Genomic DNA, 14,283 nt, shown 5'->3' with positions numbered 1-14,283 from the left:
TCTTATGTTCTTGGCAACTGACCATGTACACATTTAATTTGTTGGGTGAGATCCAATAATGTTGGTGTGAAGACCATTAGGGAGTCAATACTCCTGGAAATACAGGAAAACTCCTGTTAGAGAAGAATAAATAATGAAGAAAAGTCACTTCTCTTTGGTGCTCATATACAGAAATGACTTTTGTGGCTCTGAAGGGAATCCCAGATTGTAGACATCACAAATTCAAACATCTTGAAAAGTCCAGAGGCAGGCTGAGACTACGGAGTCCCAAGGAGGACAGTGACCTAAGGAGTTTTCCCAAGAATGCAGTCAGTGTGGAGCAAGAGAAAGGAAGGAGCATTTTAAGTACACAGGGTTCATGTACAGCGTTCAGATTGTTCTCAGACCCTGCCCTTTCCCCTGCAAATTTGTTCCAGAGCTTTTAGGTGGAGAAGCACCGAGAAAATTTAAAAAGAAACAGAATTCCACAAGTCTCTGCCAAGATACTGGGAACTCCAGAAGGCTCAGAGAAATAGAGGGAAAGGGCATTTCTCCTCTTCAGGGAGAAGTCTGGGGAAGCATGGTAGTGACAGAGGACCTGGAAGGTGTGCAGAGCACACAGCGGCCAGATGGGAGCACACAAGCTGGACTGCGATGGACCAGTGATGCGGCCAGAGAATCCTGCCTTCATATCAGGTGCAAGACAGAAGAGTGTGGGGCAAGTATTTTGTCTCTCATGCTGGTGCTTCCGAAGGGGTTAAAGGTTGTATCTGTAAATTCAAAATGCCCAACCAGGGCCTTGGTATTCGAGATCACTCTGCACAGAGAAAACTGGATGGGAAACGTAAATGTTTGCGATCTGACTCAGGGTGCAGGTGTGCAGCCTGGCCCCAGCTGGTTCTTAATAGGTATTTTATTCCTCCCCTCTCCTTCCCTGTGGCTGCCAGGAACAGCTCTTCCTTGCTGGAGTCTTCCCTGCCCAGACAACCAAACATGGCTTCTAACTTCCCCTCTCTCTTTGAAACAGGGACTGTCACGGCTTTTAATTCTTAAGAACTTTTACTGTAAGTAAATACAACAGCATCAGGCAGCGAAAAACCACAAGCACCAAGCCACTTACAACGGTCTCAAACCTCAACAGAAAAACTGTGAATGAGTCCTTGGTCTTGACTGAAACACCCACGGCTGCAAGCCCCCCCTTTCTCACGCCATAGTCTCTCACTCCCTTTTCTGCAAGGTTTTTAATGTGACTTTGGGTCCTCTGGGAAACTAACAACAACAACAACAACAAAAATGGAGATAGGGTTATACCTGTAGGACATTTCTGGAGGAAAACGACTGGAATGTAGAAAGGGCAGAGGGAACAGGTTTCCAACCATGATACAGGTGCGGTGTCTGTAAAAAGAGGAGGGGGAAGGCAGATTGCACAGAAAGAGCCTCCCACTGCATTCAGCTCCAAATTCCCATCAGCCAGGTGACTGCCCACCTTCAGCAAAGCATCCAGAAGAACACAGAATGGTATTCTGGTAGTCCTTACTTCTACCTATTGTACCATATGGCGACACTGGCCAGCAGCTGCCTGGTGGGAGCAGATCCTGAAGGTACAGCACCAGAACCCTGCACCCCCAGTCCCATCACATGGTCTCAGAGGGCAAAGGGACCCACTCCGCCCCCCGGGCTTGGAGCGCCCATCTGGGCATTGAGCAGGTGCACCCACACGCATCTCCTGAGTCGCAGCTCTGCTGGTTTTATGAGCCTGTGTCTTTCCCATTGCTGGTAACAGGCTAACATCTGTGATGGCTTCTACCCTCAACCCTGCTCCAAGGAACAGTTCCCACGGAGCTTCTTAGTTACACTGGTGCCCCTCACCAGCACGCTTCTGATGGCTTTGGTGGACGGTGTGTTCTCTGGGTCCTCCTGGGAAACATTCATTCGGAATTTGGGTCATGACATAGCCATTCCAGATGCCCACAGTCTCAGACTTCTCATTCCGTTCTGTGCTGTATGCTGTTGGCAACTCAGACATTTCATCCGTGCTCAACATGGGCAACAGCGCTTTTTCCAGGCTTTGAGGAGTCCTAAATCCCTGGGATCCTGGCCAGAGTTTTATATCTTGTGTCTCAAGCAAGTGCTTCTGAATCAATAAATTCTTGCTTCTCCAGTTTTATAGTCCAGTTCCTTTGACCGAGTACCTGTAAAATTCAACCATGACTCCTACTAATTCTTTGAGCTTCTTTGAGATGCTATCCCTTTCTTCTCTTAACAAATTTCAGCCATCCTCCGGCAGGATTATGCTGGGGTTTATCCATCATGATCAGTTTGGCAGCCAGAGAAGGAGGTGACAGGTGCTGGGTAGATACCTGTTGCTTTATAGGAGAGAGATCTTTACAGTGTCTTCCCCACAGGGAAGGTGCTAATTCTTAAAAGGGAGAGGCACCTTAAAGACTCTGAGAGTCCAGATGGGCCTGCACAGCCAGCATGTTTAAGGCATCCACTCCACCCCATTGCATGCTTCAGGGGCCCTGGTATCCCAGCTGGGACCTTGACCTTAGCATAGCAGCCTTGCTTAAGTTTCTAACTGTTAAAGACTGCAACGTAGCTGCATCTGCTTTCCTACTGCAAGAGAAGGACCTCTCTGAAAGCTCATTACGGAGTCCTCTAGCTCTCATACTTCATTCATCTTTAACTATTGTTAATGGACCTCATAATCTCATTATCTCTTCATTGCAATTCAGTGTAACTTAGTAATGGCCGGCCAGCTCTACTGTCCTTGTATGAACTATTCCTTCCATGCCTTTCAAGTACCTGAATCTTCCCTCTGGCAACGGCATGTCCCTCGACTGAGTCATCTTCCCAGGTGACCCTGGGTGTAAGCCTTTACCAACTGGGACACCTTCTTGGCCTCGTGAGACTATCCGCGCTCCATCAAAAACGTGAAATGAGGCTCTTCTTATCAGCTAGATTCAGTGAGTGATCCACACCCTAATCCCATTTTCGACTGAGTCATTTAGGGCCCTCCAGGAAGCGGTTGCCAAGACTGAATTAAAAAGGCAAGGGATGTTTAGGAGGACCACCTGTGAAGTGTAATGGTGGGCTAATGAGAGGCAGGCAAGAAGAGCCTCGGACCAGGATGCAGAATGCCTACACCTCTTGAGAAAGCAAGAGAACGAGGGAAGATTGAGTAGGAAGAGCCACGGGCTATAAGGCAGATCTGAGAAAGTCTCGGCCAAGCTGGCGAGAAGCCTACAGGCACTAATTGGCTCTTAGAGCAGTACTACATGGGCAGAAACAGCCTGACTCTAACATTCTTGATCTGCTCAGACATGGGCGTAGATGTTTCTGGAAGAACATAACAGAATCATCTGGGCCTAGCCCATCTAATCTTCCCTTGATAAAGTCCAGGTTCCACAGACAGCCCACCTTCTATTCAGGCCGACCCTACTGTAAGGTCTGGAAAATTCCCAGTGCCTTCAAGAATCTGCTTTCTAATCTCTTGTACTGAGGACCTCATAGATTTTCCATTGATAAAATGTAGACTGTGGCCCCTACCTCAAGCTGTTAATACAAGTTAAATAATAAAACATTTGGAAATGTTGCCTGGCACCATGGCAACCATTTAAATATTGGTTTCCAGTACCGTTGTGCTAGGGCTGCCTAAAAACTAGTCCTCAGGTCCGTTACTAATTCTCTAGGCTTTGTGCGGAAGCTTCTTCAGCCACCTTCCAAAGGTAATACCTGGAACTATTGGTTTCACATTAGCTCCCTTCAAGATTCCTAACTAAATTCCGTTTTTTCCTATTTAAAAGGTGCTTCTTTCAGGGCACCTGGGTGACTGAGCCAGTTAAGCACCTGCCTGTGGCTTAGGTCATGATCTCAAGGTCCTGGGATTGAGCCCTGCTCAGCTCGGGGAATCTGCTTATGCTTTCTCTCTCTCTCAAATAAATAAATAAGTAATCTTTTCCAAAAAATAAAAATTGCTTTCTGCATTCAACCTACTTCTCCACTTCTGTTCTATCCATGAGGGACATTGCTTGAGCTCAGCTCATTGTTATATTAGAGAGAGTTGTTATTACATTCAGGTTTCTAGTGGGAGAGTGAAGCCACGTGGTTTAGGTCACCAACTCTGCCATACTCTCTCAGATGGCTCCCTCCAGCACCCACATCAGCCCGCCCCCCTTCCACCCTCCTGAATAGATGCCAAATGTCATCATATTCGAATGCCTTAAGCTTACTGAGATTACAACAGACTCTCTATTTATTATTTTTTAAGGAAAAATGTTGTTCCTTTACTCATTACTCCTCATGCTCAGCACTCAAAATACACATGTTCTGGGCATATGCTGCCACAAATACACAGACATGCTGACTTTAAAAGAGGCATATTTTTGCACTCCTTGACATCTGCTTATGTTGGTTATAAACACACAACTCTTCTGTTTGTGTTTCAACATGGTCAGAAAACACACTTGAATGTGTCAAAGCCTGTCTGTCCTTAATAATTGATGGAAGTCACTGCAGGCACAAGACAGCCTCAGTTAGGTCATCTGGGGACTCCGGCTGCGGTGAATTGGGGAGAGTCAGGAGGAGGCCATCACCCGTTGGGTTGTGTGGGGGCAGATAAATGGGGTAAAGCCTTTCCTATGCGCCTGCTCACGCTCCCTTCTCCCATTTCTCTCTCTCTGCCTCTTAGCTCCTTGACAAAAATGAGATCTGTTTTCAAGACTCAAGTAAACTAAGAAAAACCAAGATGGATTTCTCGTTGTAGCTAGAGGGAAGCATGCAAGTGAAGAGACCCATTCCCCCTCTGCTCTGCTGCTTTGCACTAACCCAAGGCTCCCACTGCTGCCGTGGGTGCATACATTTGAGTGTGGAGACAGAGCTGGTTGTCATCACTTCCACGTTACATATTCTGATTTGAAGTACCACATTTACGATGGTAATACGGCATCACCCTGGCTTTCACACACCCAGAGAAGCACAATTTTCTTCCATTTTCTTCATTTGCATGTTGAGCTTCTATTCCCAGCCATCAGTCATTTACATATATGTATTCAAATGGTCATTGGCCTCTTTTCACCACGTCGCATTTTATGAGCTGGCCATCTTCATTCTTGTCTTACCGCAGAGAGATTGCCATTACTATTAGACCTTTGAAAATATGAGCAACGACTACTTAGAAGACAGCAAAAATTAAACAACCTAAAGCACACAAAAACAACCTATCAAATCCAGATGACGGGAAGTATGGCTGGAAGGTTACAGCTCCTGTCCAAACTAAACCTTTTAGCGATGATTATGCTGCCTTTCATGCGGTAAATGACAGTCCCCCAGCAGGCTGCACTCCTCTGATCAACCTCACATCCTCTCTGTAATTGGCTGCCCATGAAACCTTCCTCACAGACAGCCTTGTTAGCACATAGGGAAAGAATGGTACAGGCAACACATCAAAAGGCTGAATATGGAAAGAGAATGAAAGACCCCTGCAGCCTGCTGCATCCTGGTAATTGGAGAGCTGGAGAATCTGTGTGTGTGTGTGTGTGTGTGTGCGTGTGTGTGTGCGTGTGTACATGCCCGCAGCAGCCCCTATGTTGAGGACTGCCAAAGGGAGGGAAAATAATCAGGTGGGAGAATAGAGGTGCCATGGGACAAAAGCAGTTGAGTGAATGCACACTGTCAAAGAGCACACACATTTCACAGAACAACTTCCCAGTCTTCAGAGGAAATCTGCTTCCCCCAAACCTTTGTGTGGTTGTCTCCTGATCGTCGTTATCAATGGAATTGATCCTTATAGTCTAGGGGCTCTGAGGCTTTGACTTGGGCCTTTGCTTTAAAATGAAAGGTGTGATGGAGAATGAATCATTTGCCATCGGAACACCCATTTCCAGATGGATTTGAAAACACAGGAGAGTGTCAAGAAAATTGCTCTTGGAGCAAGGAGAATTGGGTTTAAGCCCAGGTTTGCTGATTCTTGGCTGCATAACATCGGGAAAAACTATCCACCTTCCAACCAGCAGTTGGCTCGACTATTAAGTGAAGATAATAATCTCTATTTCATGGGGTTTTCTGGGAGTTAAGTGACACCAAGTGGCAAACACCATGGAGGATCATCCCTGTTTCTTAGTAGACAGTTGTACTTGTAGTTACTGTTACGTCTATTTGTTGTGGAAAAAAGCACTTTGTAGGAACTAGAAAGAGTGAATGGGGTGCCTGGGTGGCACAGTTGGTTAAGCATCTGACTCTTAATTTCAGTTCAGGTCTGATTTCAGGGTCTGGAGCTGGAGCCCCACGTCAGGCTCTGCACTGAGCATGGAGTCTGTTGGGATTCTCTCTCTCCCTCTCCCTTTGCCCCTTCCCAAGCCTCCTCTCAAAAGAAAAAAAAAAAAAAAAAAAAAAAAAAAAAAAAAACAAAACTGAATCCTCTCTTTGACCTGACCTTGTGGCTGAATTTAGCATGGCAGAATAGTTGGTATATCTTTCCTGTTCCTCTTATAAGGAAAAGAGGAAGAAATAGCTTCCCGATGTAAAGGAGGAGACCTGAATGACAGGGAAACAATCTCACCCATACAAAATACACTCCATCCACACATGATACAGCTCTTGCTTTGTCTGCTAAAGAGATTGTGTGCCCTTGACCCCCTGCACTCGTCCCTGAAAGGTGCTCTGCTCACCCACAGAGTTCTACAGATGTGATATCCTCCCCTCATAAAGAGCACAGACATTAGTACCATTGTCCTTCAACCGTAAGAATTGTCTTCAGTGTCCTCTTTGAAGTAGAAGTTGTATGCTACCCAGATTATCCCCTTGGCAACCAAGGCATTTATTCCCTCAGTTTCCAAGAGTGTCTGCTGTTAATGGCTCACAGCTGAGTCTTTTCCTAGGATTTTCTCTCAGCCAATGGGCACTGGCTCACCCAACTTTGTGTCCCTTCCTTGTGACAGCCTTCATCCAGTGACTCATGGATGCAGGTATAAATAGTTGGTCCTATGGTCTCAATGAGTGACAGCTCTTAAAAGGTCATCCTAGGTCCTGAATTCCCCATGAAATCAGACGATCCTGTCCAATTTCTCTTCCTGCCTTCATCCTTTCTCAAATCCCGGATAGGAGTTCTTCCTGAGAACACTCCAGTATCACGCAGGGTCCTCCAAGAAGCAGACACCAAACCAGAATTCGACATACAAATATTTGTATGCAAATGCTTGTGAAGGACAGGGCAGAGGAAGCCGCAGTAAGCAGGGCAGCTTTCAGACTATACCACAGGTCTGACACCTACGAAAGAGGAGAGGAGAGCAGGTAGGATTCCCCGAAAAAAGCCATAGAAAAAGTCTCAGCCTGGCTGATAAGGGGGTCCCAGAACAGTGATTACCCATCAGAAGAGTCCTGAGTTGGACAGAAACATTCTGTCTCTAGGACTCTTGCCCTCGAGAAGTCCAAGGAGACCATGGGCGCAGGGTGAATGCTGGGGGGAAACCCAGAAACCGAAGACATGGCGCCTAGAGTCTCTCAGTCAATCTTTTCCTTGTAGCAGGTTGTTCTGTGGGTAGATCTGAGCGACACACCCTCATGGCCCCCCAATGTCCTTGATTATCTTTCTGCAATGAAAATCTCCATCTCATAGTCATTTTTCAGGCAAATCTGACATAAAACAGTTGGTAGGAGAACTGTCCTAAAGAAGCAGATTTTGAAAAGGGATTGTGAAGCTGGGTTATGTGGGGGCCAGCTAATGAAGTACCCTGCTGCTAAGGCAGGGAGAGCGCTCAGAACCCCTGGCAGGGGGCCGCTAGACCACTGTTCACACTTCTCTGATGGTCAAAGGAGATGGGCAATGGCGTCTGCACTCTTTCAGGCATTTGAGAGGATGCAACAGTAGTATTACAAAGACAAAGGAATCAGAAGGCTCTTGCTGACACAATTTTGCACCCGAGAAAGACAATGAAAGATTGAGAATGATTAATCACCAATTAAAGGCAAAGTGTGCAAGTCAGAGGATCTCTCTCCAGCAGCACATAAAAAGACTCTTATCTCCTGTAGCCAGAGGGCAGAACAGGCCAAAGATCAGTCCCAAGACTTAATTATAAGGATAACAGAGCTCCAGAAAAGGTTAAATTCTCAACTCTGGAAAATCTGTTTTTCCAAGGTCAGGGCCCTTGTTGGGGAAGCATAAACCCTAAAGTATCCAAATCAGTCCCCTCAAATATATTAAAATCCTAGATGCTTTGAAATCTTGGGGCCTGCAGAAGTGGCCCACTGATCCCTATGAAAGACCAAACACTGCCTTCCTTGCTGAAGACAATGGGGATGCTTCTGGATGCCTCACAGGACAGCCTTCGGTCCGGTTATCACCTACCCCTCCTCTCTTTTCCTGACCACTTTCTTTTCATGGTCAAGGGGTTCTGTAACATGCTGGAAGGTGCAGGGCTTGGTAAGGAAGGAAAGAGCCCTACTTGGAAAGAATCACAGGACCTAGTCCACATATACTGGGCAACAGCTAGGAAAGGACTGAGGAACTGAGCCCTAAAGATTCTAGATCACAGGGTTGGAACATAAAATTTGCTATGGGAGAGAGTTGATTAATATGGGAGTCCTTTCAAAGACCCAGAAACAGCTGGCCAGGCTCGAGTCTGGGGAGGAAGGTGTGCGGATATAAATCTAGAAGAAAAACAAAGGACAAGGAAGGCTTCATAGGCTCTCATGAGAACTCTGGATTTGATTCTCATTCATAGGGTTGATTTGAATTTTACATTTTTTAAAAAATATTTTATTTATTTATTTGAGAGAGAGCACACATGAATAGAGGGAGGGACAGAGGGAGAAGCAGACTCCCTGCTGAGTAGGGAGCTTAAAGCAGGGCTCAGTCCCAGGACCTTGAGATCATGACCAGAGCTCAAGGCAGACGCTTAACCAACTAAGCTACCCAGGTACCCCTGAATTTTACATTGTTAGATTTTAAAGTATGTTAATAACTAATAAAGGGAGGAAATCCTTCCAAATATGTAAGGAACTACATGGTGGGCCCAGCAATACAATTAACTGATGCCATCAAGTTCACATCCTTTTGCACAGACTTCAAAATCAATCTTCTCCTCTCATTTTTATGTAACCTCAGAAAGATCTGAGACTGCGGAAGTAGCTGGTAAGAGCATGTGCCTAATTTCAAGTATTTATTGGTGTTAGTTGGGATTTATTTTATTTTACATTTCTCTAAATTTCTAAACCAAACACAGAAATAAAAATGGACATGGAGGTCGATGTAAGACTGATATTTTATACAAAAACCCGGTTTCAAATTTTGGTCATGATCTTAATGTTCTCATTGACTGTTAGAATCAACAGGTTGGGATTCATAAAATAAATGATTGTAGTACAATACCATTAGTAGTTCCAACTACTTAATACTTGAGGGATTTATTTATTTATTTATTTATCATTTTTTCTTTAAGTAAACTCTACCCCCAGCATGGGGCTCGAACTCAGGATCCTGAGATGAAAGAGTTATGTGCTCTACCAACTGAGTCAGCCAGGTGCCCCAATACTTGGAAGTATTACTTGGTTTCCAAGTAGTATCCCACTTGCATAAAATATGAATTGAAAATCTGAAGCATAAGTAATTTTGAGTTGATAAAGGATTTAAGAGCAATATGATGGTATAATTGAAAAAAAAATCATCCCAATGAAGAAGTTGGAAAAGAAAAGAGAGTTGAGTCTGAAGCACTTATTGTAATTCTGGGAAGAGCTGGTCCTATGATTTCAAAAAGTCGTGGTGGAAATGGGGAGGAGAGAGGAGAAGCATAGAACTTAACACACTGGGGCGATGGTCAGCTACAGAGAACAATGAAGGGATTGGAGTGGTGACTTCAATGACTGGGTATATCTGATACCTTCGTCTTTGACTTGCTCTGTAAGCCTGCCACAGTAGCGCACACACACTCACACACACTCACACACACACACAGGTTCAGTAAATATGTTTTGAAGTGTTACAATACATGCCAAGGAATAGTACTTGGCTGGCTCATGATACTTTGAAAAGTCCCTTCCAATAGACTTTAATGACCCCCACAGAGTGTCCCTTTTTCTCTTAAGGGATTTTTGTCAATTATAAAAACCAGCTCTAATGTCTGCAGTTTTTTCCCAATATGGCTTCTTTTGAATCAAAGGATGCCTTCTACTAAGAGCCTCACTTTTGAGAAATCCTTCTTACATCATAATTTGGAGAGTATCTAAGTGGAAAGTCCTCTTTATCACCCAATCTACTGGGTAGTATTTCTAGTACTCCATTTGCTAGTCCATAGAAATGCTTTAACCAAAGCTACAAACAAACTTACTCATAGTTGTCTATGTATTAGAAATATTTAAGGAAAGATACTTATCTCTGAAGCAATTACAGATACACAGGAATTTGCAAAGAAATGTACAGGGAGGTTCAGTGCACCCTTCATAAGGAAATATATTTTAAAATTGTCTAGGAATTAATTCCCTCATGCTAGAGAACACACACACACACACACATATATATATATGAATATATGAGACTGGGTAAGGCATGGATATGAAATATTAAGGCAGAAATAGCAATATTGACATGTTAATGACTCATTAGCTTTTCCCAAGAGCCGCTAAGTGTTGCTATGTTTCTAGAGGTGTCCTGTTTGGACCAAAGTCAATGACAAAATCCTCACGAGTATGTGGAACCTGAAACAGTAAACATATTTCTGCAGTATTTAATTAACTCCACAGAACATAAGGCAAGTAAAATCCGTCTCTAAAGAAAAAGCAACAATCACAGCTATAAGCATGGTTCAGATGCACACGGGCACGCTTGCCTGCACACACACATACGCACACATGCAAAATGAGTAGCTGGCTGGATTCAAAATTTGAAATACGCCTAACTTCTCCTGTGCACTGCATTTCTAAATATCTTGGTATTTTCGTTGGCTTAAAGTGTGAAACATTATTGAAGAGACAGATATGATTTTTGGCAAAATTCCTTTGAAACATATGCCTAATTCTGAGATCTGACTTTCTGCACCCCATCTTCTCCTAACCCTGGATAGTTCTCTCGTCACGCTACTTTCTCCTTCACGGTGTTTTTCAGTTCATGCTCTCCTATCCTACCATTGGCTGAAGTGACCACATATCTCAGACTGTGAGGAGTGGTCATACTTTGTGCATTTCCTAGGTCAATAACACAGTTTTATCTTACATCTGCATAGTGTTTTATAGGTATAAATACTTTTTACATAAATTATCTTATTTCACTGGCCAATCACCCGGTGTGGCAAGTATTATTTCCCAATTCAGTGAGATAGAAGGTTGAGCTTGGGTTGATGAAGAGATTTGCCTTACGCAAAGAACTGGTGAGTAGCAAGGTCTGGCTAACTATTCTGGATTTCTAATTCTAAATCCAATGATCTTTCTTTGCAACCACAGTGATGTCTCTTATAACCAGAATATCCTCAAATTCTCAGGCTTTCTGGGACTCCTCTGAGTAAATATTCCAATAAAATGGCTGGATGCCCCAAATCTTATACTCTGGGCACTTTAGCAGATCCAAATATCTCCAAGACTTATTACAATTAGGACCTTCCCTTGTGGCTCTTGGTCCAATTTTCTTTTTATCTTCCTTTTATTTTTTTTTTTTCCTCACTCCGATTTCTTGTTTCTACTGCCTTTAGAATCTCTGCTCTGCATTGTATCTGTTCAACTCAAGTCCTCTTTCTGGAGGTATGGCCAGTGAGTCTCCCCAATGGAACATGAACAAAATTGACAGATGCCTTTTCCAGGCCCGGCTGCTCATTCATCCTCTGTGTCTCCTGCTGCCTTTCTTCCTTGCCAAGGGCTGGAAGGGCCACAGCAAGAACGATACTGAAAGGCACAGAAACGACACTAAAAGGATGAGGACTTGGCCTCAGCCTGGGTTCATGAATGATCAAGTGGAGGAGAGCCATGCTCTGAACTGATAACACCCCAGATCATCATGTAAACAAGAGATGGATTTCTTAGTCCTTAAATCACTGAATTGCTATTGTCTTACCTTTCCTGCTTAAACCTTCCTAACCAAATATACCCAATAAAGAGGCCCCCTAAACTGAAGGTAAATTTTCTCCCTAACAGTAATTCTACCTTTATCTTCGCCCAACAAGCTTTTTGAGTAATACGTTGTATTCCCATCGACTATGTAGGATGATATAGAACGCTGGGAAAAGTGCAGGCCTTGAGATGTGGCAGACTTGGGGTCATGTGTAGATCGTACACATTTAGCTGTGTGCCATTGGATGAGTAGACTCATGTCTGAGCCACAATTTCATTATTACGAAAGTGGGCTATTTGGGCAGAGGTAAATATGACAAGAGGTGCACAATAGTATATCACATGCTTCCTGAATATATCTGGCACAGGATGTACAATCAATAAATATTAGTAATAGTTATTACTGCTCCTAGAGGACATGTTTTGGGCTTACCCCTCGTTAAAAACATACATGGTGTATTATGCTCCAAGAGGAATAGACAGTTGCTCCTCAGAGACTTTGCCCCAAATATGAGAAATGTGGACACTTCCCTGGTCCTGCTTGCTTTCTCCCAGATTATGGTCTCTTTCAAATTTGTTTTTACCAGCCCACACTCCTTCCTAACCTGGCTTTGCATAATGGCATATCCAGTCCTTTACGATTCCAAGAAGTTTTGTTTTTACCCCTGAGATCTTGTCCATGATAAGCGTTCAAAAGGTTTTATTAGCCTTAACTCTGCTACACCTGTGTGGTAACACGTGGATGTTTGAGTTATCAGTGCCTCATCTTCCAGCCTCCAAAAAGCTAGATACAAATTCTTGGGAAGATGGCACACATGTAGAAGGTGCAAAGTTTATATGTGAAACCCACTAAGGCTATAACTCAATTCCTTAAAAGCTTCTTTTCCTTCAAACATGTTTACAATATGTATTCTATATTTCCTAGTTAAATCACAGAATTTTTTTTAAAAAATCACTATGAAACTGTAACCATAGATTATCTTACCTCTTATCGTTAATCTTTTGGTCTAATTACTTCTATTCTCTTTTCAAACACTCACACGGGCAAATGTACACACTGTTCTTTGGTTTTGTCTTTGTTTCTGTCCTTTTCCAAATTTGAGTTCCTATCATTCAGTTTTATAGTTTTCTCTTCTTGCTGAATATCTCGTATAGTAAATATTTTTCCACCCAAGAGTCATTCTGCGGGCTCAATTTACATTTCTACTGTGATGGCCTAGTCACCATTTAATTTGGGGATCAAAGGAAGTTTTGAATTCTTAAATTGTCTTCTGCAGCAGCCCTTCCACAGCTGTTGTGAGAAACACTACTTTCGTCAAGATTCTCTTGGCTCTTGTTACCTGGCTGTCACTGATTTCACAGAGTTAGCAGTGCTATTTGTGGGTGGGGAATCCATGCCATTCCCTGGCACTTACCTGCTGGAAAGGACATTAGGAGTGCTGGAGTTCATTATCAGGAGGGTACTAATCTTTAGTTCCACCTCCAAAAGCTCACGCAGAACACACAACTCTTATGGCCATGCTTTGAACTAACTTCTACTTTTCTTCCTGGTAGCATGATTAAAAAGTAGTCCTAATACCAATGATGCTAAAATATACGCAAGTCGACATCATTGAGAAAGGAAATTGGTGATGCCTTCTCGTGATCTGGTGGTTTAGGTATTCTGTGGACCAGACCCTGGAAAGGTCCACAGATTACAAGTCACAAAACAGTGAAGATTTCAAGCTACCTGCAAACATACATTATCTTATAGAAGAAGAGACAGTGTTATTGCATTGCACCTAACACATACAGAGTGAGGGTAAGAAAGAAAGGTTTTTTTGTTTTTTTTGTTTTAATTTTTTAGCCTAGGGTTTTTACCTTTTCTCCCTCTTCCCATCAAACCTGCCAAGCACACTTAGTAGCTTCATAATGCTGAATTGGTAAGCGAGTTTGAAGGCGGGGTGGGGAAGGCAGAGATGAAAACCAAGGGATTCCATTAGAAATTGCCTCTGCTCCCTCATTAATCTTTTACAGCAAATAATACATGCAGAACTCAGGCTACTGAGGTCTCCAAAGAATATCATTTTTTGTGAGGTTATAACAAATTAAAGAAATAAATTAAGTCACTAGCCCAGCAGGGAAGTGCTTAAAGTCCTAAGCTCTCTAGTCTTTACTGCTGTCCTGAAATTATAATTCTAAAGAGAACTTTTCTTGAAATATATATATATGTGTGTATATACACTGTATATATTTATATTATATATTATATACATGTAAATTGCTAATGTAGTT

Source organism: Mustela putorius, unplaced genomic scaffold (assembly GCF_011764305.1).
Source record: "Mustela putorius furo isolate JIRA1106 unplaced genomic scaffold, ASM1176430v1.1 tig00000831_pilon_pilon_pilon, whole genome shotgun sequence".
NCBI lineage: Eukaryota > Metazoa > Chordata > Mammalia > Carnivora > Mustelidae > Mustela > Mustela putorius.
The sequence above is the reverse complement of the archived record's forward strand: the minus strand, read 5'-3'. Positions refer to the sequence as shown.